The 26390-nt window shown below is 33.6% G+C and overlaps 1 long non-coding RNA gene across 1 annotated transcript in view; it reads right to left on the reverse strand.

Moving 5' to 3' along the window:
• The window catches only part of LOC107139563, an 84077-nt gene that overhangs the window by 42065 nt on the left and 15622 nt on the right, over positions 1-26390 (reverse strand). The window contains exon 3 of the long non-coding RNA XR_001503172.2: positions 23219-23435. This is a non-coding gene — a long non-coding RNA (uncharacterized LOC107139563). The remainder of the gene's footprint in view (positions 1-23218; positions 23436-26390) is intronic.

Genomic DNA, 26390 nt, shown 5'->3' on the forward strand with positions numbered 1-26390 from the left:
TCTCTCTCTCTCTCTCTCTCTCTCTCTCTCTCTCTCTCTCTCTCTCTCTCACACACACACACACACACACACACACACCCCAACGCAGTCCATGACTTTTATTCTTCTAATAATAAACAGATATGTCTACAATTCAAAGAACACTGCAGTATAGCATTTTAGTTTTGTGTTTATATAATTTGAAATACCTAAGAAGAATTATTCAAATAACCAAATTATTTCAGTTCTATAGTCACAGAAACCAGACTAATAAAGTAACAAAAAAGAATCCCTGTCATCCTTTGATTTTAATTTTATAAACAGGAAGAAAGACAAGGGACAAAAAAGGGCATAAGAAGTAAAGATAAGAGAGTTGGAGGAAGGGAAAGAGATATAGGGAGGGGGGATAAGAAGCGAAACAAAGAAAGAAAATCAATATAGGTTTACAAAGCTAATACAATTCAACTGAAAAGGGAAACAGAACTTATGGAATGAGATCTTCTTGAGAATAGCCAGAAAAAAAAAAATGAAGATTGCCTTATAATGTTATTACAGTGCAGACTTTCCATCTAATGATCAGGATACCGAAGGATGATTTCAAACCTGTGATTCTTCCGTACAATTAATCCTCTAATTTCATTTTATCTTCAAAGAAAAACCTCTTGGCCTACAAATATAATACAAGAATACTATGTGAATTTTACTTGTATCTCCCAACTTCTAGTGGACACACATAAGCAACATCTACCACTCTGCCATTTAAATAGCCAAAATCAATATCTTAGTACATTAAAAGAAATAACCAAACTGATGAAAATGCTGTCTCATTTCATGATCCTTGCCCCTATTCAGAAAGATCAAATCAGCCTGATTAAACTCCCATTTCTTTCTTATAATCTCCAACTTCTTGCAAAACCTTTTCCTCTCCTTTCCTTTATCCTCCTTCATTACTAACCTCTTCAGATGACTGTGTAACCCTTAGCAGGATGTGTCAAAATGGAAGCATTGAAGTGCAACTGTGCGGTGTTTCTAAGAGAACTCATCTGACACAGCTAATCAGAAGTCGTTGGTCCACAGGATGAGTGGCATTTTAAACCAGTCATTGAGCACAAAGGAAACGCTCTGCTAAAACATCATTTAAAAATTATAGTGCATGGTCGGTGGTTGATAAGAGAGAGTTGAGGTTTACTTTTTCCCAAATGAGAGGTCTTTTACTACTTAGATGGCAAGCATTTTTTTGTAACAGTTGTTGAAGCATGTGAAATGTCCTCCTATCTGGTAAAAACTTTCTGTGGAAACTAAATCATTTGACTGGATGTAGCCATATTAGACTGGCTACATGACTAGATAATCTGTAAAATGTAAACAGTAACTAAGACCAGAGCAAGCTGATAAAATAGAGTCCATCAGAACAATTTATCTGGAAAAACACAAAAATGTATCTGGGAGTTCCTTCTCTCATATGTATATCAAACACAGGATATGGAATATAAACACAGAATCAAAAATGATGGAGAAAATAGAAGATCTTATCACTGTATAACTCCCAAAACTTTTCTACACACACAGCTTAGCAGACATACCCCAGGGCCCAATGACACTGGGTCATTTATCTATGTAATTGAAGACCATGCTGATAATATTCTTATCAAGTTCTTATAAACATTTGTACTGCTATTAAGAATCATTATCACATTCTATAATAGTAATAATAGTTGACATATTTTGAATGACAAAACAAGGGGGGAGTTTAGATATTCCGGGTATGTTTTTGTTTGTTTAATACTTTGTGACATTTGCTTACTATTTCATCCTTGAGTTTACAAGGTCAGCCCTCCATGGGAAACTTCTTAATTCCTCCTGAGAAGAGTGAATGTAATGTGCACATTGTCATTAGAAAGGAAGAGAGAGACCTGATTTTGTCAGCCTGGATGATCCTGCTGGATTTCCTTCAAGTGAGATAATTAAAAGAGAGAAGTAATATTAATCACACTGACATGGCAAGAATGCATTTACCCTAAGCAGAATGTAATTTTAAATATCAAGATTCATCCACAAATGCTCTCCGGTCATTATAAAAGTATTATCTAAACAAAGTGTTTTACTGTCAAATAAGCATTGATCAAGACTAGAATTGAATGGATTCATGAACCTTTATCGGGGGAGAAAGATTTTTCAAAAGTGGACACTTAAGAAAAAATATTGATGCTGAGGTCATTCCAATAAGTTGTAAAGGTTTTTCTAATCATTACACTTTTTAGGTTTGAAGTAGAAAATTCTTCTTCAAATTTAGCAAAGAACACAAACTTTCAGGTAAACTTGGGCAGTTAGGTGATTTAAAATATCTTTTGAAACATAGTCCTTAAGTTGAAACTTCAAAGGGTCTCTAAACTCAGGAAACTTATTCTAGTCTTGCCATATTACTGATATTTCCTCTAAAATAAGGTACTGTTTAGTGCTCTCCTTTGCTTATCTGATACATCCTTCAGACCAGGAGAAATCACTTAAGGTTGTTTACTCCATATGATTCTACCTTATTTACAGGATAGGATGAGACAGCTTCTGAATAGACTCACACTCCTCATTGTTTCTTGTATCCAACCAGTTGGGAAAAATGTATTTTTGATTGATTGGTTGGTTGGTTGGTTGGTTGGTTGGCAGCTGAGATTGAGCCGCATCCACAGCCTGTTTTTATTTTTTACTTTTAAATTGGGTCTTGCAAAGTTGCTTAGGTCCTCTCTAAATTGCTGTGGCTGGCTTTGATTTTGCAATCCTCCAGCCTCAGCCTCCCTAGCTGTTGGGATTACACTCGTATACTATCTGGCTAAAACACATTTATATTTTAATTATTTTCAGAAATAATCTTGAAATGACTTATTTGGCTTTCAGAGATTTAAAAACAGCCTTCCTTTTCTACCTTTTAACTAAAATGTATTTAAATAAAGTCAATTTTAGAAAATGTTAGGAAAAATAGGAATTCTGGTATATCTCAAATTGCCAACTGAACTTAAAAGAGTAGTTTATGAAAGCGTTTAAATATTCTTGAAGTTATTTTGAATTGTCTTAATTTTTTTAGAAAGTGGTTCTATTAGTTTTTCTTTGTCCTTTCTTTGTAAATAATAGAAGTAAAGCAAGATTTTGAGATATCCTGTCCCTTGTACAATTAGACTCTATAAACAATTCTCCATCTCAGAATCCATGTTAATGTACAATTTTTTAAATATTTTGTTTTAGTTGTAGTTGGACACGATACCTTTATTTTATTTTTATGTGGTGCAGAGGATTGAATCCAGTGCCCCGCACATGCTAGGTGAGTGCTCTACCGCTGAGCCACAACCCCAGCCCCAATATGCAATTATTATTGCAAAGGGTACGCAATATATACATCCATACACAAAGGAGATTTTATGCCATAATCAGAGAGAGACGGTAGGTCTCTAACTCTGAACTATTACAAGGTCACAATAGATCTTAGACTGTTTCATAAGTAGCAAAATAGGCTCTCCATCTCAAAAATTCCCAGAAAAGTACAGGGTAAGGAAGAGTAGGCTCTAGTACACATTCAGATTTTATTTAATTTTTTAATATTTTTTGTAGTTGTAGATGGACACAAAATATCTTTATTTTTATTTATTTATTTTTATGTGGTGCTGAGGATCGAGCCCAGGGCCTCACCCATGCAAGGCAAGCGCTCTACCACTGAGCTACCCCAGCCCCCACATTCAGATTTTAAAACAGCACATAATAACAGGCAAGAGTATTTTAATGACATATTGTGTTTCAATCCATTAATTTGCTTTTTCAGTCTTTCACTTACCAGGCAATATGCAAATGATGGGATACAAATGAGAATAAAATATTGCCTCATCCTCAAAACCATTATCTAGTAATCTAAGAAACAAATTATGTGGAGTTAAGCGAACTATTAAAATTCAATATAATCACAATAAATTTTACAACAGCAATCTTTTTATCCTCTGCCCATAGCTTAAAACTGAACTCCATATGCCAGAGAGAATATTTACTTAAAGAATCTTAAAGTAAGTCAGTGAGTGACTTATCCACAAATCAAGACCAAATAACAAAATGGAAATAAAACAAAATCTATTAAAGATCAAGCTAAATTATCTCATTTGTTCATCCTATTTATTTACCTGTTGATAATCCAGACTATTTGCCTCTGGGAGAGTAATACCAGCTTCATACTGTTAAGTAACAAGTTCATTTTCAAAGGATTATAAAATGTCCACAGGATACTAATGGAGAACAAGGACTTGAGGGTCATTTCTCTCAACTTCGCCCTCTCTCAGCAGGAAGTTCCTTAGAGATGTCATCAAAATGGAAAATAGAAATTGACAGTGAGGAAATTTAACAGTGATCCACTGTATACTTTGAATAAAGCCCTTGCCACTCTGCCATTGCAACTTATCTTTAAAATGGATGTGTTTCTTTGTCTTCCTCTCTCCTTCTTCCTCTTTCCTAATCTGGGGATGGGAAAGACAGGATTACCTTTCTTCCCCATCCTAGGCAGAGTTTTCTGTCCTTGAGCATACACCCACCACAGAAAGGAGGTAATTCAGACTTGGGGATGGCACTTGCCAATGTGAATGTAGCCCTTATGATTAAAAAAAAGGAACAAGTATGGCAGACAGCATCTAGCTTCCTGCCACATTCATGGTTCAATGGAAATATAGTTATTAAATGCCTACCAGATGTGGGCATTATATTGTATTCTTCCAAGTACATAAAATGTTAAAGTAATAAAGGGTTATAGACCCTGTTCTGTTTGACAAGAATTCCAGTTTTAATATTAACAAACAATGCTATGTTTTACCCCCATTTTAATCTAATATTAAAAAGTCATGAAGTGAAAAACTCAGAAATATCCTGTGAATAATATTAAACTAATGTTGATTCTTCTGCCCAGTGAACTGAAGATCCTAATGGGTGGTGAAAGCTTATTGGAATATTGAAGTTTTCTGGGATGGATGAATGCAGATATAGATAGATACATAATACATGTAAGAGGTCTACACTGATGGAGTATTCCTAAAACAATGGACAAGTATGTGCCTTTCATCAAGGGGCAGGCTGTGCCTCCTTTCCAAGGCACTTGCTCCTGAAGCACTGTCACTGTACGCTTGCGTGTCTGAGCAGATGGTTCCTGCTGCTTTTCACTACCTATTTGCTAATCTAATGGGTTAGTTCTCATTTTCATGAGTGCGGTCTCTGCAGGGTGTAGCGCCCTGAAAGACTGTGGAATATTATAGAATCTATGTCAATTTATAGGTCATTTTATGCTAGTGGGAATTTTAGAATATATTATGATATGTATTCATATTTGAAAGAATTTAGAATGCCATTTTCACCGCTTCATGCAAAATAGTGTCTTCTGGCCTCATTATGTCTCATACCAAAATTTGAATGCCATGATCCTAGCGTTTGGCTTCTGTTAAAAGTCTAAGTTAAAAAGGCCACATTGATCAAAATTTATTTTGCCTCTTCCTTAAAATGTCATCTTTATCTTGTCTCTCAAGGTCTTTCTAAAACTAGAAACTTGACCAAAATTTTCATTATTAGCCTGTTGGTTTGATCACTGATACACTGTGATAGCATCACATTTAGTTTTATTAATTCTTTGGGGGGGATGGAATATACAGTGTCCTCATCCATATCACCAAATAAATTAGGCATTTATCCGGTAAAGTGAGACCAGTAGGGGAAAAATACTAATTGAAAACAAAAAAATCTTCCTTAACTAATACCCAACACCCTCAACTAATTAGATGTGTGACCTTGAGAATTTGCTTATCCTACTGTTTCATTTTTTCTGTTCAGAGGTTATAGCAACTATCTTGATTATCCCAAAGTATAGATAATCAAATGAAAAACAATAAAATCTAGTGGTCTGAAATTATGAAAACTTTATCGAGTGACTATTATCTGACAAGTGCTCTATTCATCAAGTTTTATATTTTTAACATGCAAATAACTTTGGTATATTTACCACAGCATGCTCCCAAATGTTTTAACTCCAAGGTTTATTGATAACTATTAAAGAAAGAAGAACACTTTCTCTGCCTAAATAAGTTTGGAGAAATTGTATTAAATCGAGTTAAACAAGTTCCTTTAAGTTACTTCTCAGAGCTTCATTAATATATTAATGTGCATTGAGAGTCTCCAAGATAATATAGTAAGCAGAATTTTCCCTTTGTATTTCAAGAGTATCTCTTAGTATTATTGTTCTTTGGATCAACTTTAGGAAAATTTTGTTTTATCACTAACCCAAACTAATTCTAATAAAACATAATCTACCTCAGGAGAATCTTCTAAGAAATGGAAGTGAATGGGGGGTAGGAATTACAAACCCATAAGCTCTCCACTGACTCACATTCAATAATCTACTTTCATTGTTGAGAATTTTATACTTTTTTCTAGTTTTAATTCTGGCTTAAAAAAATAATGATCTTCTATAATTCCTGTATGATTTTCTTATCTTTCCTTTCTCTCATTCATTTTTGTCCTATAAGGAATATAGAACTAAAAGTGCTTTGAGAAATTAACATTCTTTCTTATCACAAACTCTTCAACTTATTTTCCATAAAATAAGCATGAGAAAGAGAGGGAGAGAAGTGGGGAGGACTATGTATTCATATCAGGAAGCTCTCGGGTCATAAAAATTGTGGAATAACCTAACCAATAAAAATTTGAATCATGGTGAACTAAAGATTAACCACATAAGGGTACTTTATTTTGCCATGAATTTAATTCTTTTAGGCAAACATGAAAGCAGGAGGAGAGAAAAACCACATGTACTGCTGTACAAAGGCTTCTGTCCTCCAGGATTCTGCCAAGGACACAGAGTGCACCTGGAGAATGCACTGGAATTGAAGCCAGCCCATACCTGTGAGCCACCCACTCCTGTACTGAGCTAACAAAGACAATTCCTATAGGCTTAGAAAAGAGAAATCACACAGCAAGGAAATAAAAGCTTATCTAAAGGTAACTATTATGTGTGTTCTGAAATGAGACAACCATAATTTCTCAAAGACTAGACTGAAAGTGATCTGACAATTTCTGTTGAATGCCACAGGGACTCTCCACAACACCCTATGCATTGGCCAACCCAGCTAAAGGTGCAGTCACCGCAAAAGCAGTGCAAAGAGCATTTTTTTCAGCTAAGACACATAAGTAATGCTGTCAGATACTCTTCTCTCCTGCAAAAGGTTAGGAGGGAGGGATAGATGCAATTACACAGTTCCCTGACCAACTGCTTCCAAATCTCCCTTCTAAATCAGCCCCATGCCTTCATAATACCTACAATTAGAGAAACTCAGGATTGCATGAGGGACTTTGTAATGGCAAAACAAATAATCACTTGTCAATTCTTATCTTCTTTGCCCTTTCATGGCATTTTGATTCTGCTAAATTTCTGCCTACTCAGTGAAACATCCTCCTCTATAACTGTCCATAAAAATTTCTTTCTTTCCTCTCATTCTTTATTTCTCTTGAATTTTTCTTTTTTTTTTCTTTTTGATCATCAGATGAAGAAGACCAAAAATATACTCCCAATCATGTTCCACATGCTTAATATTTTTCTTCTTTTAATATTATGCCTATTATATCACATGCACATCCTCACATGGAGGTTAACTCATTTATTAATTTGTATTGTTTTGTATATTGTTATCCCTTATTCCTAGTCTCATTCTTGGTAACTTCTATAGGCAAGTGTTGTAACGTATTTCATGTTTCTTTGAATTGGTGTAATATATGTAGCTATTCTCATTTTTGCTTTTCATTTACTTAACTATACTGCATTAGAGAGCGTGTGTTTTATTTCCTGTTTTCAATCTTTACTAGGTATTAAAGATCCAAACACATTGCTTTGAATACATTTAGTTTCTTCTAACTACTATATGTTATTCCACAGAGAATCTACCCATTTTTGTGACATTGTGCAATAAATAATAACATCACCTGAATTACAGTGACTTAAAAATGCAAATGTGTTATTTGAATTATACACTGTGTCTCTGTTCTATCACCAGTTCACACTGGGATCTAAGTTTAAGGAAGAACCTCTTGTCGACATACAATAAAACCATTCTTGAGATGAAAGAAAGAGAAGCACAGGAACCTTGCTACATTTAAAGCTGCTCCTTTTTTTGAAAGGGTACATGTCATTTTCACTCATACGTCAATAGTCAAGTTAGGTTCCATTTCCAAGTGTAACATGAATTGTGTGGCAATTACAATGCTTTCACAGGATGGACCCAGTGAAGAATATTTTATAAGAAATACAATGATTTTTTTTTTTCTGTACTAGGGATTGAACTCAGGGATGTTTTACCACTGAGCTACATCCCCAGCCCTTTTTATTTCTTTCAATTTTCAAACAAAGTCTCACTGAATAGCCAAGGTTGGCTTTGAACCTGCAATCTTGCCTCATCCTTCTGAACAGCTGGAATTACAGGCAAGTACCACCATGCCTGGCCACAGTGACTATTTTGACAATAACACATCTATCACATATGTACGCTATATACTTACCATACTCTGCATTTCCTTGTTTGTGAGTGTTTAGTTCGTCTTGAGCTCCCCTCTTTGATAAGTGACAGTTTGATCAATCTCCCATACTTGTCCTGTAACTATTATGTAAGGATTCCTTTTGAGTAAAATCAGAGTGGAACTGCTGAGTTATAGGGTAGACATATAGTAGAACTGAGTAAAAATTGTGAGATGTTCCACCAAATGATTATAAAAACCCATAATTGACCATCAGTACCCCAAGGAACCTGGTTTCCTGTATGACAAACTTCACTAGTAATTACTTTATACTTCTTGAAAATCTAAATAGAAAAAGAGTAATAGTTCATTTGAATGTCTATTTTTCTTAGACACCATTGATTTTGTTAATCTAGTCATAGAGCTTTTTCTTGCATATTAAACTGTTGATGTGCTTTTGTTCCACTGCAAATCTCTGTTCTCTCTAAATAATTTTATCTTTGTGGTTCATCTGCTGAATGTTATCTGTTGAGGCTCATTCTATTCCTATATCTTCTCCAAGTATTACCTAGCATATATTCCAGAATGCTGTGAAATGGATTACTTGACATAACCTAAATCAGAGGACATCAACAAATGTTCCACAGGACAAATCCAGGCACACCAATAAATAAAATTTTGTTGCAAAAAAACTAATCCCTGTCATTTTTGTATTGTCTACAGCCACTTTCATGTTGTAGCAACAGAGTTGAGTAATTACAACAGACATCATGTGACCAACAACATTTAAATTAGTTATTCTCAGGACCTTTAAAAAATTGTCTGGAAATTGATGTTCTAAATACTACATGTTCTCCTATCTCTATGGCTAAATCCCAGTGCCCCCCACCTTTTAATATATATATTTTATTTTGAGATAGGGTCTCACTGAGTTGTTAAAGGGCCTTGCTAAGTGGCTGAGGCTGGCTTAGAACTCAAAATCCTTCTGCCTCAGCCTCCTGAGCCTCTGGAATTACAGGCATGTGCCAGTGCACCTGTCTTAGGTAATTCTTATATAGCATCTACTCTCTGTTTAAAACTTTGTTACTTCTTCCTGTATTCTAAATGTCAAGTTCTCAAACTTTTTCTGAGTCAGAGTCTTGCTCTTTCATAAAAGTTAGAACTTTATTAATGAAAAAGAACCTTCTTATGTCTGTACATATTCTTACTTCTAGATTCTGAGTTTTATTCATACTCATATATCCGCTTATAGGAGGACACATTTTAATATATGTTATATGAATGAAAAAAACAAGCTCCTAGAAATAGTTTATACATTTTTGGGGGGGATCAAGAATTTATTCTCATCTTACTTGTGTATCCATGTTCTCTGTTTCTACATGTGTGATGCAAATTAGTAAGGGTTTATTAACAATTTGCTATTTAAAATGTACTTTTGTGTGGTGGTCTTATTAAGGATGATGAAGAGATTAGTGATCAGGACTGCTGAAGTCTCTAAAATTTTCTGGGCCAGGGTGTAAAAAAGAGAATGATGGAAACAGATGAAGCCCATATTGCTGAAAAATATTACTGCAGTCATGGGTGATTGTACATGGAATTAATATGTGGAAAAAATTTTAAACCTGCATTAGAAAAGCCTTAGAAAGCTGTGTGTGTGTGTGTGTGTGTGTGTGTGTGTGTGTGTAGAAACAGACTGTGGGAAAGTGAAGAGAGATTTATTTTAAGGAAGTGGCTTACATGGTTATGGAAATCAGCAAGTCCAAACTCTCTAGAGTGAGCAATCAAACTGGAGAAGGGAGAGACAAGGTCCCAGTTTGGGTGCAAAGTTTCAGAACACAGAAAAGACTAGGGAGCTATCTCCTGTTTTTACTCAAATTCCAGCAATTAAAATGTCAGTGTCATCCAAAACACCCTCACAGAAACACCCAGAATGATTTGATCAAATAAATGGTGTTTACTCAGCTTTTCTGTTGCTGTGACTAAAAGACCCAATCAGACAATTTTAAAGGAGGAAAGGTTTATTTGAGGGCTCATAGTTTTAGTCCATAGAAGGCCAGATCCATTCCTTGGGACTTGAAGTGAGACTGACATCATGACAGAAGAGTGTGGCAGAGGGAGGCAGATCATATGATGATCAGGAGCAGGGTGGGGGTGTGGGGAGAGAAAGAGAGAGACTCCACTCTTCAGATACAAAATATATACCCCATAGTCACTCCAACTAATGAATCAATTCCATCAGCCATACCCCACCTGCTGGCAGTTACTACTCAATTAATCCCATCAGGCAATTACTTCACTGATTGGGTTAAGGCTCTTGTAACTTAATCATTTCTTCTCTAAAACCTTCTTGCATTATCTCACACATGAGCTTTTGGGGGCCACCTCACATAACAGAGGGACACTCTATGGCCCAGACAACTTTACACATAAAATTAACCATTACATTAGTATATTTATGCTAATATCAGACAAGGGAGACTTGTGAAAAGAAGTATAACCAGAAATAAAGAGAATCAATTTGTAACAATAAAAGAATCAATTCAGGAAAATGATATTACAATTCAAAATACGTATGTTCCTAATGATAGAGCTTTAAAATTTATTTTAAAAAGAACTGATAAAAGTATAATAAAGAATATCACAATTCACCATCCGTATTGGATATTTTAACAACCATCTCTTATTATTTACATTGGCCTATTTGATAGTTTTGGAATAATAAAATCTACTATAGAATATATGCAATCTATGTAAAGGAATAAAGAACACAAGAATGGGTAAACATAGATAAATACAGTATATTTATTTTTATGTTTTAGAAAAGATAATTATTTAAACAAAAACAATGTTTCATGGATTTATAATATATGTACAAAATGTATAATAGATGTATCTAAAAAGAGCACAAAAAAGGAGAAGGAAAAAGAAGACTTGTGAGGTTCTGATACTGTGCATGATATTTGAAGCTATGCTATAATTTAAAGATGTTAGTCTCATAAATATTAGTCGTAAAAGGATATTGTTATTAAACAAATGGTATAAATAAAATTAAATACTATAAATACTCAGTAAATCCAGAAAAAGAAGAAAATTGAACATGGATGTAAAAAATGTTTTTAAAATATCAAGATGATAGATTTAAACTTAAACCATTCATAATAACTTTAACTATGGGCAAAAATTAATAAGAAAGCAGTGGTTGTTTTCTGGATAAAGATAAAATAATGCTTTCTAAAAATTTGTATTTACATAATACACAGATAAGTCAAAAGTAAATGATACAAAATAGTTACCTGCAAACAGTAAGAGAGATAAATTATGAGTTAGCTTGTTAATATCATACAAAGTAATCTTCAAAAAGGAATTTATAGACAAAGAGGAGTATTGTATTGCCTATTGATAAACATCCCAATTAATAACAAAGACTTGATCCTTATTATATGTACATAGATAACAGAGCTTCAAAATACATGAAGCAAAAAAAAATACAGAAATAAAATTAGAAATAAGTAAATTTAAACTTAGTAATAGGGATTTTAATAACTTTTTAGTGAATAAAAGATATAGACAAAGATGCATGTAATTGTAGCTACTTGGGAGGATGAAGCAGCAGGATTATAAATTCAAGGATAGCCTTAGCAATCTTAAAAAAAAAAATTGGACATGTAGGTTAATGCTAGAGCACCCCTGGGACCAAACCACAATACTGAAAAACTTTTTTTAAAAAAAAGGGCTAGAGGTATAACTCAGTGGTATAGCACTTGCCTAACACATACAAGGCCCTAGGCTTGATCACCAACACCACACACATTTACACACACACACACACACACACACACAACACAAGAAACAAACAAAACCACAATGAAGCAAAAATGGAATTATATTAGGAGTCAATAGCAAAAACATCATATGTCCAGAAATTTACTTATCAACCAAAAGTGAAGTTTAAAAAAAAAAAACAATTGTACTTACATCAAGAGTTAATACTTTGAATAAATCTAACAAAATAAATGCAAAATTTATAATCTGAAGACCATAAGATATTGTTGAAAGAGATAAATGAAGAATTAAATAAATGAAAAGAAAAACTTTGTGTGTGAATTGAAAGAACATATTTTTGTTAAAATAGCAATACCTTCTAAAGTAATCAATAAATTTAGTGCAATCCTTGCTTAATTCTTTGCAGAAATTAACAAACAAATTCTAAGATTCACAAAGAAAATCAAGGGACCTAGAAGAGGTAAAACAATCTTTAAAATAAACAAATTTGAACACTACCTAATATCAGAACTTACTACAAATCTACAGTAATCAAAATACTATGGTCCTGGCATAAAGAAAGACAATGGAATAAAGCAAACTGCCTGGAAATAAACCATCCTGACTGTGGTCCAGTGATTTTAGACAAATGCCAGGACCATTTGACGAGAAAGGACAGTCATTTCAACATGTGGTGCTGGGAAAACTATATATCCACATGGGAAAGGATGAATTTGGACTCTTACCTACTATTCTGTACAACAATTAATTCAAAGCAAATTAAAAAAAAATAAACATAAGACAAAACAATAAAACACAAACAAGAAAATATGGGTATACATTTTCATGATTTTTGGATTTGTTAACAGATTTTTTAAATGACATCAAAACCATAAGCAACAAAAGAAAACAGATAATTGAACACCAAGAAATAATAAAATCTGTGCATCAAAAGGCACTATAAAAAAACTACAAGGGGAGAAAATTTTGTAAATCGTATAACTGAGAAGACTAATATAGAGAATATAAATTAAAAGCTTTAATTCACTAATAAAAAGAAAACCAAATTCAAAATGAATAATAATTCTTAACCAAGATTTCTCTAAAAATTGTATATAAAAAGCCAATAAGCATATAAAAATGATCAATATCATTATTCACTGAGAAATGCATATTCAAACCACAATGATAGTACTTCATACCCACTAGAATGGCTAGATTCAAAAAGACAAAAAACAACGAGTTTTGACAAGGCAATGGAAAAACTCGAAACTTTATACATTGCTGATGGAAGTATAAAGTGATACATTTCTTTTGGGAAACAGTCAGTTGCTTGAACATAATATTACCATATGATCTGGCAATTCCAGTTTTAACTATTATCCCAAGAGAAATTAATACACACACAGACAAAAACATGCACAGAAATGTACATCTTTGCATTATTCATAGTAGCCAAAAAGTAAAAACAAAGCAATGTCCATCAATAGACAAAAAGATAAAACAAAATGTACTATATCCATACAAATGAATATCATTTGAAACAGAAAGAAAGTAATCACACCTATCCATGCTTCCACCTGGATGAGCCTTGAAAACATTGCATCTAGAGGAAGAAGTCAGTGGTAAGGGTCTCATGTTTATTATATAATTCCATTTCTATTAATGTTCAGAATAGGCAAATCTATAGACACAAAATATCTATCAGTGGTTGCCTAGGAATGAGTGTGGACATGGGAATTGAGGGATAACAGCTAAGGAAGGTGAAGTTTTACTTTGGAATAAAGAAAATATTCTAAAATTGATCTTGGTGATGGATATACAACTCTATGAATATAGTAAAAATGATTGACTTGTAAATTTTAAATGGGGGAACAATATCGTATGTGACTTATAGAGTAATAACCCTATCAAAAATACTGATAAATCATCTAAATTTTAAGAAAAAATATCACAAGAATACTGATATATTTTTAACTTAATGTAAATAGTATGTCTACCATGCTTTTTTCTATACAACATGCAGCACTGCCTCAGAGTACCAGAGTTATTCCGCCTGTCCATGTTTTATGCCCCCAAGTCACCTATGCTTCACTACTCCTGTGTTTCAGCAAGAGTTACTTGAACACAAGCATTGCAATACAATGGTGACAATTCCTTTTTGTTGTTGTTGTTTTGTTAAGAAAATTTTTTTTTATATTTTTTATTCTAATTGGTTATATATACAGCAGAATGCATTACAATTCTTATTACACATAATTTTTCATATCTCTGGTTGTATACAAAGTATATTCACACCATTTGTGTCTTCATACATGTACTTAGGGTAATGATGTCCATCTCATGCCACCATCGTTTTTACACCCCTTGTTTCCTCCCTTCCCTTCCATCCCCTTTGCCCTATCTAGAGTTCATCTAATCTTCTCATGTTCCCCCTCCCAACCCAACTATGAATCATCCTTCTTATATCAGAGAAAACATTTGGCATTTGGTTTTTGGAGATTGGCTAACTTCACTTAGCCTTATATTCTCCAACTCCATTCATTTACCTACAAATGTCATGATTTTATTCTCTTTTATTACTGAGTAATATTCCGTTATGTATATATACCACATTTTTTTTTTATCCATTCATCTACTGATGGGCATCTAGGTTGGTTCTGCAGTTTAGCTTTTAGCCTTTTCCCTACATCCTTGCCAACACTTATTGTTGTTTGTATTCTTAATAGTTGCCATTCTGACTGGAGTGAGATGAAATCTTAGAGTAGTTTTGATTTGCATTTCTCTAATAGTTACAGATGTTGAACATTTTTTCCATATATTTGTTGATTGATTGTATATCACCTTCTGAGAAGTGTTTGTTCAGTTCCTTGGGCCATTTATTGATTGGGTTATTTGTTTTTTTGGTGTTTAGCTTTTTGAGTTCTTTATATACCCTAGAGATTAGTGCTCTATCTCATGTACAAGTGGTAAAAATTTGCTCCCAAGCTGTAGGCTCTCTATTCACCTCAGTGATTGTTTCTTTTGCTGAGAAGAAGCTTTTTAGCTTGAATCTATCTCATTTATTAATACTTTATTTTAATTCTTGTGCTATAGAAGTATTATTAAAGAAGTAGGGGCATAATCTGATATGATGGAGATTTGGGCCTACTTGTTCTTCTATTAGACACAGGGTCTCTAGTTTAATTCCTAGGTCCTTGATCCACTTTGAGTCGAGTTCTGTGCAAGGTGAGAAATAGGGGTTTAATTTCATTTTGCTGCATATGGATTTCCAGTTTTCTCAGCACCATATACATAGAAGACCCAAAAAATTCCACCAGAAAACTTCAAGTAGTAGTAAATGAATTCAGCAAAGTAGCTGGATACAAAATCAACACCCATAAATCAAACACATTTCTGTATATCTGTGACAAATCCTCTGAAAGGGAAATGGGGAAAACTACCTCATTTACAATAGCTCAAAAAATAAAAATAAAATACTTGGGAACCAATCTAACAGAAGAAATGAAAGTCCTTTTTAAAGAAAAGTACAGAATACTAAAAAACTAAATTAAAGAAGACCTTAGAGGATGGAAAGATCTTTTTCTTAGATAGGCAGAATTAATATTGTCAAAATGACCATACTACCAAAAGCATTATACAGATTTAATGCAATTCCAATCAAAATCCCAAAGACATTCTTCACAGAAACAGAAAAACCTGTCATGAAAATCATCTGGAAAAATAAGAGACCTAGAATAGCCAAAGCAATCCTTAACAAGAAGAGTGAAGCAGGTGTCATAACTATACCAGACCTTAAACTATACTAAAGAGCAATAGTAACAAAGATAGCATGGTATTGGCACCAAAATAGACTGGTAGACCAATGGTACAGAATAGAGGACACAGAGACTAACCACATAATTACATTTAGAGAAATTATTATATTAGAGAAAGGTTCCAAAGTCATGACAGTTCTTTTGATAACTTAGATGGCTACTAAGTGAGTGATGCGTGGGTAGCATATACAGCATAGATATAGTGGATATGCTAGAGAAAAGGAGGATTTATGTCCTGTTTGAGATAAAGCTGGATGATTCAGAATTTTATCTTGCCACTCAGAACAGTATGCATTTTAAAACATGGATTGTTTATTTTCTGAAATTTTTCCATTTAATAATTTTGGTAATTAAAACCACTCAAAGTGAAATACTTGATTAAGGGGGACTAATAAATATACAATTGGAAATTATAGTTGAAATAGATTTTATAGAGAAAATTATAACGAATTTTATATTAGAAATGAAGAAAAATTCAAACTCAACCATTTAAACTTCCAGTTAGGAAGCTAAAAGACAAGTGAAATTTAATTCAAAATTTGAATACAAGGAAATAATATTGAAAAGAGTATCAATCAAACTGGACATATCTGTGATCTAGCTACTGAGGAAGTAGAGGCAGGAGGATCATGAATTTGAGGCCAGCCTGGGCAACACAGCAAGTGGTCTCAAAACAAAATAACACAACCCAAGAAATTAAGAGTGTAAATCAGTGAAATATAAAATGTAGAACCACGAGGAAAACCAAATATGGCTGTTTCAAAGAAAACATTATGAAGGATTACCCTTCACCTACATTGATTAAACATACCAAACAAAAGACAAACATGGCTTCAGCTCTTACTCAGACACCATGAAAAAACCTACAAAGGGAGAAAACATTTGCAAATCATATATCTGACAAGACTAATATATCAAATACAAATATTACCAATATCAAAACAAAAAACAAACATTGCTTCAGCTTCTAGAGTCAATGAAATGAAAACATGAAATACAATGAACAACTTTTTGCCAACAAAGTCACCAACTTTGTTTCAATGTTAATGTTCTAAAAATCAAAAATTATCAAAACTAACCTAATTGTAACCAAAAAGTTTGAATTGCCTTACATACATAAAAAAGTGGTAATTATAAAGTCTTCCCATGAATGAAGCTCCAAACCAAGATGATGGCAATCATGATTTCTAGAAAACATTTATGGGGGAATTAATATCAGTTATACACAGTCTCTTCAATAACTAAAGGAGGAAGGAACACTTCCTAGTTGACTTCATGAAGCAGGAATTATGATGAAACCAAATTGAAGAAAGACAGAATAAGAAAAGAAAATTACAGTCCTCTTATGAATCTTCATCCTAAAATTTTTAAAAAATATAGTGACATCCAACAATATAGTAAAAAGATAATGCTGTGTTATATATTTGAGTTTATCTCAAAATGTAAAGTTGGTTTAATAGAAATCTGACTAAAGATGTTAAGAGAATAAAGGAGGAAAGCCATGAGATCATTTCAATAGATTCAGAAAAAGCATTTGACAAAATTCAAAATACAGTCTTAATGAAAGCACCTATAATACCAAAACTGAAAGAAACTTCCTCAATCTAGTAAATCTTATATATGATTTTTACAAAATTACAACGAAGACAGATACAAAAGAATTCATTCTGCATGGTTTCATTCTCATAAATTGTTGACCACGAAAAATTATCTGTGGTAATAAAAACCAAAATAGTAATAATTTAGGGTATTATGAGGAGTCATTGGATTCAAACTTTTTAGATTGAGAAATGTTGTGTACTTGGTTTGCAGGTGTTGTTTCAGAATGTACACATCTGTCAAAACCCATCAAGGTTTTGGTTTAGGCTCTCCATCTTTTACTGTATGTAAATTTCACACTAATAATTCAAAAAATCATAATGTTATTACTCAGCCAAAAAGAATGACTTTATGGCATTTCCCAGTGAGAGGAGGGAACTAAAGACCATGATGCTGAGTGGAATAAGCCATTTTCCAAAAGTCCAAGGTTGAATGTTTTCTCCCACATGCAGAAACTAATCCAAAACAAGGAGGGGTGGGATAAAAAAGAAAGAAAGATCAGTGGAGTATACAAATAGGAATGAGAAAAAAAGGTAGGAGCTATGGGACTGGGAAAGACACTGGAATGAATCTGACCTAAATTTCCTGTGTACATATATGAACATATCACAGTGAATTTCACCAAAGGACACTAATGAAATAAAAAACAAAAAACACTGTGAGTAAATAGCAGAAAGATCAGTAGAGTAGAGGAAGGGAACAGGGGAGGGAAAAGTGAAGTCCTGAGGACTGAAATAGACCAAATTATATTCCATGTTTTATAATTATAACAAAATGAGTTTATTGTTATATATAACTAAAAGAAACAATAAGTAGAATGAATCAGACATTATTGCCCTCTGTGCATATGTGACTACACGACCCACATGATTCTACTTCATGTACAACCTGAAGGATGAGAAGTTATATTCCATTTATGTATTATATGTCAAAGTGCATTTTACTGCCATGTATAATTAATTCGAACAAATTAAAAAAATATAAAGAACATGAAGAAAAAAATCTATGATATCAGAGAATAGGTTGCTTAAATTACTCCTTCTACTAAGTGACTGTGTCTTCTTTCCATGAAAGAAGGAAGCAATTGATGTTAGAGATCATTGTTTTTCTGTATTTTCTTAAAGGGCAGGGCACAATTGTGTTCTTCAGGTTTTTCATGTGCATAGTCGTTACATAGCTTATTATTTTATTGTAATTTTGGGTGAAACGCTTTGATTACATAATATACCATACTATACTTTAGCAATCAATAAGATCCTATAAAGTTAAATTCTTTTTTTGAATGTGAAAAGGGGAGGGGGGATAGTAGAGGATAGGAAAGGCAGCAGAACGCAACAGACACTAGTATGGCAATATGTAAATCAATGGATGTGTAACTGATGTGATTCTGCAATCTGTATATGGGGTAAAAATGGGAGCTCATAACCCACTTGAATCAAAGTGTGAAATATGATATATCAAGAACTATGTAATGTTTTGAACAGCCAACAATAAAAAAAAAAAAAAGAAAGAAAACCAATATCTGTATCTATTATCTACCTATGTTTGACTGACTTGGATCTGGCCTATGCATCAAGATGTGAGCAACTATTGATATTGAAATTCAAAAGGTATTCTATGCTATAAATTATTTTACCTTATACTTAATTAATGGTATTTATCATACATACATTTACACACACACACATACACGTCACACATACATGTGCTTCATTACATTAATTTAGTTTACCTTTAAAGTTGCTTTCCATAAATAATCCAAGATGAGATGAAAGTAAGAGCAATTTAGGTTTTGTGAAACCATAGAGAAATTAGGAAATATTTTTTAAAAAGGTATATATCTCAGAAAAATAAATACCACCAAGTTTTTGTTTAGGATCACCATATTTTACTGCATGTGAATTCTGCATTAATAATTCAAACATTTATAATGTTTTGAAAAAAAAAATGTATCTAAGTAGGATGTGTTAGCTTTTCATTTGTGTGACCAGAAATATCTAAGAAGAACGACTTAGAGGAGGAAAGGGTTATCATGGCTTACAGTTTCAAGGGATTCTGTGCCTGATTGGCCAGTTCCACTTCTTTGGGGCTGAGATGAGGCAGCGGAAGGGCATAGCAGAGGGAAATCTGCACAGCTCATGGCATCCAGGAAGCAAAGGAAGAAAGAGACAGGGGCAGAAAGCATAAGATTCAACCCTTCTGGGGTACAACCCTCGTGATGAGATCAGCTATCCATGGATTCATCTCATTTAGATGAGGTCAGAGACCTCATGATCCAGTCATTGCCTGAAAGTCCCACCTCTCAAACTTGCTTTTATTGGAGATTCTTTTCAACACATGAGTTTTGGGGGTACAGGATAGATCCAAAGCATAACAAGGACTTTGTAAGATATTAGGATTATTATCATAGGTAAAGATGACATATAAATAGGGTAAACTCTAGTGTAGGGGTGGTATTTTTAAGTGATTCAAGTAATGTAAAAGAAATTTCATGAAAAAGAAGTCTTATTAATAGAAATATTAATAATCAGCCTGGGTAAAACTGGAAAATCAGGCATGCTGATGGAAATTTTGGAAATCCTGAACTCAAGTGTGAGAATTATATTGGACAGATGTTGGGACCCTCCTAGGCACGGACTAATAAATGAAGATTAATTTATCTTGTTAAGAAATTCTAGCAGCAAGTCAGAATAATTGTACCAGAATCCTTGAATGACATGTTAAAACTTCTTTTGGTCATGGCAGTAGAAAACAGTGAGGAAAAGTAGGCACAGCATACAAATGTGTCTTCTTGGGCACTAATGGAATATTAAGAGGAACAGAAGAAGAGCAAATGTATACAGTGGCCAGTGGTAGCAGAGCCACAAAATCGTACGGAATTGTTTCAGTCATGCAGCATTATTTTTTATTCCAAGAGCCCTGATTTCTCCTCTTGTGAAATCTTGATCTCTGTCCATGCATTTACTGGAACTGTGTAAGAAACTAATTCCCATTGCCTGCTGATTTGAGAATAAATGCAAGTTTAGGAAAGGTTTTCATCTTACCAATTTCCCCCTGCTATGCTCTATGGAGGGCTTCTGGCCTGGGCATCATAACCTCACTTAGAGATCTGCATGAGGTGTTCAGTTTCTCTGGGGGGTGGTGTAGGAAGGTGCAAAGAGTCAATTTATGACACTTTTATGCTCCTAAAAGATCACAGTCAGCCCTGTTTGACTTTTATGTACCCAGTGGGAGAGTAAAGGGGATAATGTTCAGGAATACTTTGCATTTAAATGATTCCTTTATTCACAGAGATTTACAAATGCTATATCATTAAACAAGATTCCCTTTGAGAAACATTAGAAGTAAGTACAAAATTCTAATGCCTGTTTCACAGTGGGACAGTATTATGTGGTTCTGGAAGATAGGCCTAGAGAATGTCATCCAAAGCAATACACACTAATCAATATGTAACAATAACAACAACTTACATAGCTTTAGTTCTGCCTCTCTCATTAATTCTGTAATTTTCCAAAAATTCTAGAGCTCTTTGAAACTACTTGTTTTTATTTTCTGAATGGGGCTAATAATAGCTTATTCTTCTATCTCATAAATTGTTATGAACATCAAACTATAAAACATATCTGGAAATAGATAGTGGAATATGATACAAATGTAAGGACCAATGAAGCACTTGAAAAATCACTTTTTCTATAGTGGGCCTCCAGTACAATATGGTGCATTATTGTTTGGGGGTAGTGATGTTTCAAGGACTTGCACATAGTAACAAGCTTTAAATTTAAAATATGTGATTTTTTAATATAAAGACATATTTTGATCATTCATTTTGTTTTAAAAATAAGGATGCCAAATACCAAGGCATTCATCTAGATTGCTAAATAATAACATGGATAGTTAATGACAAGTTTTGAATTAGATTCTAAATGTGTTTAGAATTTAGTACTTAGCACGTTTTAAACTCTAGTTTAGGGGTGGTATTTTTAAGTGATTCAAGTGATGTAAAGAAATTTCATGAAAAAGAAGTATTATTAGCTTAAAGTATCAGCTCAAAATAACAAGTGACAGAACAAAACAAGTAAATAAATGTTCTTGCTCTAATGGAAGGAATTATAAAAAGAAATATGTGTGTGTATGTGTACAAATATGTGAAGACAGTTATAATTTTTTAAAATAGAAGCATGAATTTCAAAATAGAAGTTCAGGAAAAATTTATTAAAAACTTAAAGATCCTACGTAGTATAGTTGTAGAAGAAGGGACTATTTTTCAGTAAAATTGTTTTGTTTAGACTCAGCTAATTACAATTTTTGAAAATCTAATTGAGATTGAGCCTAAATATATATATATATATATATATATATATATATATATATNNTATATATGTATATATATATATGTATATATATATATATATATTGTATTAAATAAGAACTCAGGCTGTCAAGACAGTGGCAACATATTTACATGTAACCTATTTATTGATGCCATTATTGATAAGAGTCTTAATAGCACTAACTTGCATGCTCAATTTAGGCACCTTTGCTTAGGGAAGCAGAATTTTGGTGGTGCACTTCAAGTTAAGCACTTAGGACTGAAAATCATAAAAATTCATTCATTCTTAAAAGTCTGTAATTCAAATTTTTAACATTTTAAAATTGGCCACATCTGCTTTCAAATTACACAGAATAGGCCACTTAGCTAGCTGAGCAAAGGCCAAAGAGGATGGAGGACTCAAGGCTCTCAGATTTGGAAAACAGAATGATTGTCCTTCATCGAATTCAGTTAGAATTCTTAAGTGTGAGTTAGGTAGGGGGAAAGCAGGAAGACTTGCCAGCAATCAGAATTAAAAATGTCCACAGCATAATTGAGGAATTGTAAATTTGACTTTGAAATCCTTGATGAAAAGGCACTATAGGAAACATAATTATTAGCATACTGTTTAATGTTTTAATTGGATGCAGTTTGCTCTGCTGTGCCAAAGTGATTTTTGAAGTTGATTGCGTTTTTTGCCTCCCTTCCTATTCTTTAAAGCTCAGCCAACCTTAGTAAGAGAAAAAGGAGGTAGAATACATAAAAGAAGGAGAAAGCTAATGATTTAAGAATGTGTGGTTTTCCCTCACAAGAAACATCACTCTTTAACTTTCCCATTTGGGGGCAACATTCATTCTTTCATAGAGAGAATATTGTATTAGGCAGCAAATCATTATGGTCTTGGGTATTTAGGGGAATTCTGTTTGTTGTATTAAATTATCCTGGCATCTGTACAATACTCTACTAGCTTTGATTATAAAGGCCTTTAATCATTGATCGCAGTTATTTGTTATTGACTTTCACTGTGTTAACATAAGCCAAATTGTGGGTTATACCTTAAAGAGCAGAAAAGTCAAAATATCAATGAGATATGATTTTATTTCATTCAATTGGATATTTATCATTATGGAAAATCTAAAATATTTCCCCAAAAACTTTTTTTTATAAGCGTATTATTTTCACTGGCCGAGTATTTTTTTTTTTTTTATTACACAAAAGCAAAATAAAGTCAGTAAAGTCTTACCACTTTTCTCTTTCAGCCATGTGGATTATTCTTTGCAAATCACTCAGGAAAAAAAATAGTCTCAATTCATGTGAGGTTTCTTTGATCTTCATGTAAATAAATAGGCTGCCTTCCTCTCCTAGCGATCTTTTTTGAATATGATTTCTTTCATCAAGTAGTTTGTCTCATCCCTCTGAACATCAAGGTAGTTTGCTTCAGATCTTCAAGCAGACATTTCCTACACATTTACAGGAAATATATTAAACACTATCAATGGCAAAACTTCCTCTCCACTTTCCAGGAAGACAGGGAAGGAGATGACTGACATGTTCTGTCGCACACCAAATGGTAGGAGGCACGTCCTACATTGTAGTCATAATATTCTAGGCAAACATCAAGCATTCCCTTCCCTGGAGGGAAACAAGGAAACCTGTAATGCTGAGAAAGTCGAGCTAGCTTGTCAGAACCTGGGAAGAAAATCAGGAACAGATGACAAAAGAGAATATGGACCATAAGGGCTCATGACAATTTCAAGACTCCATGTTTATTACAATGAGAGTTTAGACAAGAAATGTTGATGAAATCATTCCAAATGTTAGACATAGCATTGGTTTAGTTTGAGAGGGTCAAGGAAAGTTTGATCTGTTTCTTATTTTTCCAAACTACCCCTAATTTGCCTAGGGACTTTAACTCCCAGTTGTCTCAGCAATTTATGATCTTGGCACTGTGTGAAATCCATTTTTTCTGGTCTTTGAAAGGTGACAGATTTCATACTGAATGAACCAATCAGCCAGCTGTGAAGACAATTTTCCTAGCTTCAGCAGACGGGATACCTTTGTTATATTTTTTTCCCAGGAATTGCAGATTTTGTTAATTGACTCTAAACAAGGATATGGAGCAATGGAATTTACATGTACTGATCCTTCAATTATAAGTTGGTAGTCTTATTATTTGACTCATCAATAATCACATGACAATTATGATCTTTCATGTGCTCAGCACTTCGTCTCTTTCAAAGGGATTCATTGTTGCAGGCATTTCTTGGGTACCTACAGCTAGAAGCAAGGCTCCATAGGATGAAAAAGATTCTGGGGACTTTGTTCCTGATCTAAAGGCATCCTCATTGTAAATGATAATTATATGTCACAAAAACTGTTAGCCAAGGGAGGTGCCATATTCATTAGAGAGTTTTATTTTTTTAAAGCACTGTCAAAGATCAATCATTCAAAGACCTAACATTATTTTCAGTTTTTATGAGTACAGACAGATTCATAGAGGCTTTATTTGATGTAAGTTTGATAAATAGAATGTGTCTACATAGGTAGATATCAGAGATATAGGAAATGGAAATGGTTTCAGTATAAAAATCGGATGTTTGTATCACAAATAAATATCTCTAGCAAATGGAATATTGCTTTCATGGGCATATATGTTAAAAAGAAGTATTTTAGCTGAATGTGGTGGAGCATGCCTGTAATCCCAGTGGCTGGGGAGTCTGAGGCAGGAGGATTGCGAGTTCAAAGCCAGCTTTAGCAACTTAGTGAGGCCCTATTCAACTCAGTGAGATCCTGCCTCTAAATAAAATATTATAAAAGGGATGGAAATGTGGGTTGAGTGCCCCTAGTTTTAATCCCTGGTACCAAAAAGAAGAAAAGAAAGAAGCATTTTTACATATATGTTTTGTAGCATTAGAAAATCAGTGCAGCATACTAGCTAGGACCTCATGTCTGGTGTCAGAGACCTGAGTTTAGATCTTTGCTCAGCATTGCTAGTTGTGTAGCCCTGGACTCCTTGACTTTGGGCAAGCTTTAGTTTGCATAGTTACAAAATAGTGATTATAATAAGGTTTGGTTATTATTAGAAAATAGATTAAATAATACTGTAAAGTATTTCATAGCTATTGAACATAATGCAAAATCAGTAATTGTTATCCAGTTAACTACCTAAAACTACCATGATAAAATCTTTGCTGTGAAGGTTTGATATGATTTAGAACTTGTGTCCTCAAACTTTTAATCTCTAGATGATTCTAGTATAATAATTAAGTACTATTTAACTTTATATTCTCCATATTCTTAGTTATAAAGAGTCATGATGTCCCCAAGACTTTATCTAGAATCCCCTTCTCTGAAAAGGGTTAAAGTTTCCCTTCCTAAGCAGAAAGACTGTATCTAGAAAAAGCATTCATACATTTGCTAGAGGGAAGAGTTCTTGTTCTTTTGTCCAAAATTTTGAAAGTCAGAAAGGGAAAAGACCAAAATTAAAATCTGAAGAATGGGTTTATGAGTTGTCTTTATATCAATCTGTGATTAATATTTCTCATACAGTCTATTTTGCCTATGTTCTGGGAAGCACTCATCTATTCATGCATCCCCCCCACTCATTTATTAGTACATTTAAAAATACTGAGTATCTTTTATATGCATAAAGTTACTTATTTTAAGTAGCTTAATTACTAATTAATCAAACAGCAGGTATCATTTGTTAAAGATCAAATTGCACCGGGAACCTAATCAAATGATCAAAGCAAAAATCATTGTGATGATACCTTCATATTATTGTATTTATTAAAGTTATGGGATGAGACCAGGTGTAGTGGCACCCATCTATAATCCCAACAACTCTGGAGACTAAGGTAGGAGGATTGCAAGTTCAAAACCATCCTCAGCAATTTAACCAGGCCCTAAGGAACTCAGCGAGACAATATCTGTAAATAAAACACACACACACACACACACACACACGGATAGGGATGTGGCTCAGTGATTAAGTTCCCCTGTGTTCATTGCCCAGTTACCCCACCCTCCCAGAAAATTATGGGATGCAACAAAAGATATTTTATTTCATAAAATTCTTTTGATTTTGACTCTTCGTAACTGAGGAAAAAGAGAAGACCGTCAGTACTTCTGGTTCTTTAGGCAACTTTCCATAAATTTACTTGTTTCTCTCTGTTCAAATTCCAGGTCATTGGAGTCTAGATTTCTGCTCTAGTCATTACTTTCACAGACCTCTGCCATTCCAGATCATCAGTTTCAATCTTTGAAATTACTTCAACATAGAAATTTTCTCCTCTACTCAAAATTGCAACAATTCTAATTGAAGAAGTTTCACTTCACTCCTGAATAATTTCACCCTTTGAGGTCACCAAGCCTTAATGAATTATCACTTTCTTCTAAAACAGTGAATGATATGG

This window comes from Marmota marmota, unplaced genomic scaffold (genome assembly GCF_001458135.2).
Source record: "Marmota marmota marmota unplaced genomic scaffold, marMar, whole genome shotgun sequence".
NCBI lineage: Eukaryota > Metazoa > Chordata > Mammalia > Rodentia > Sciuridae > Marmota > Marmota marmota.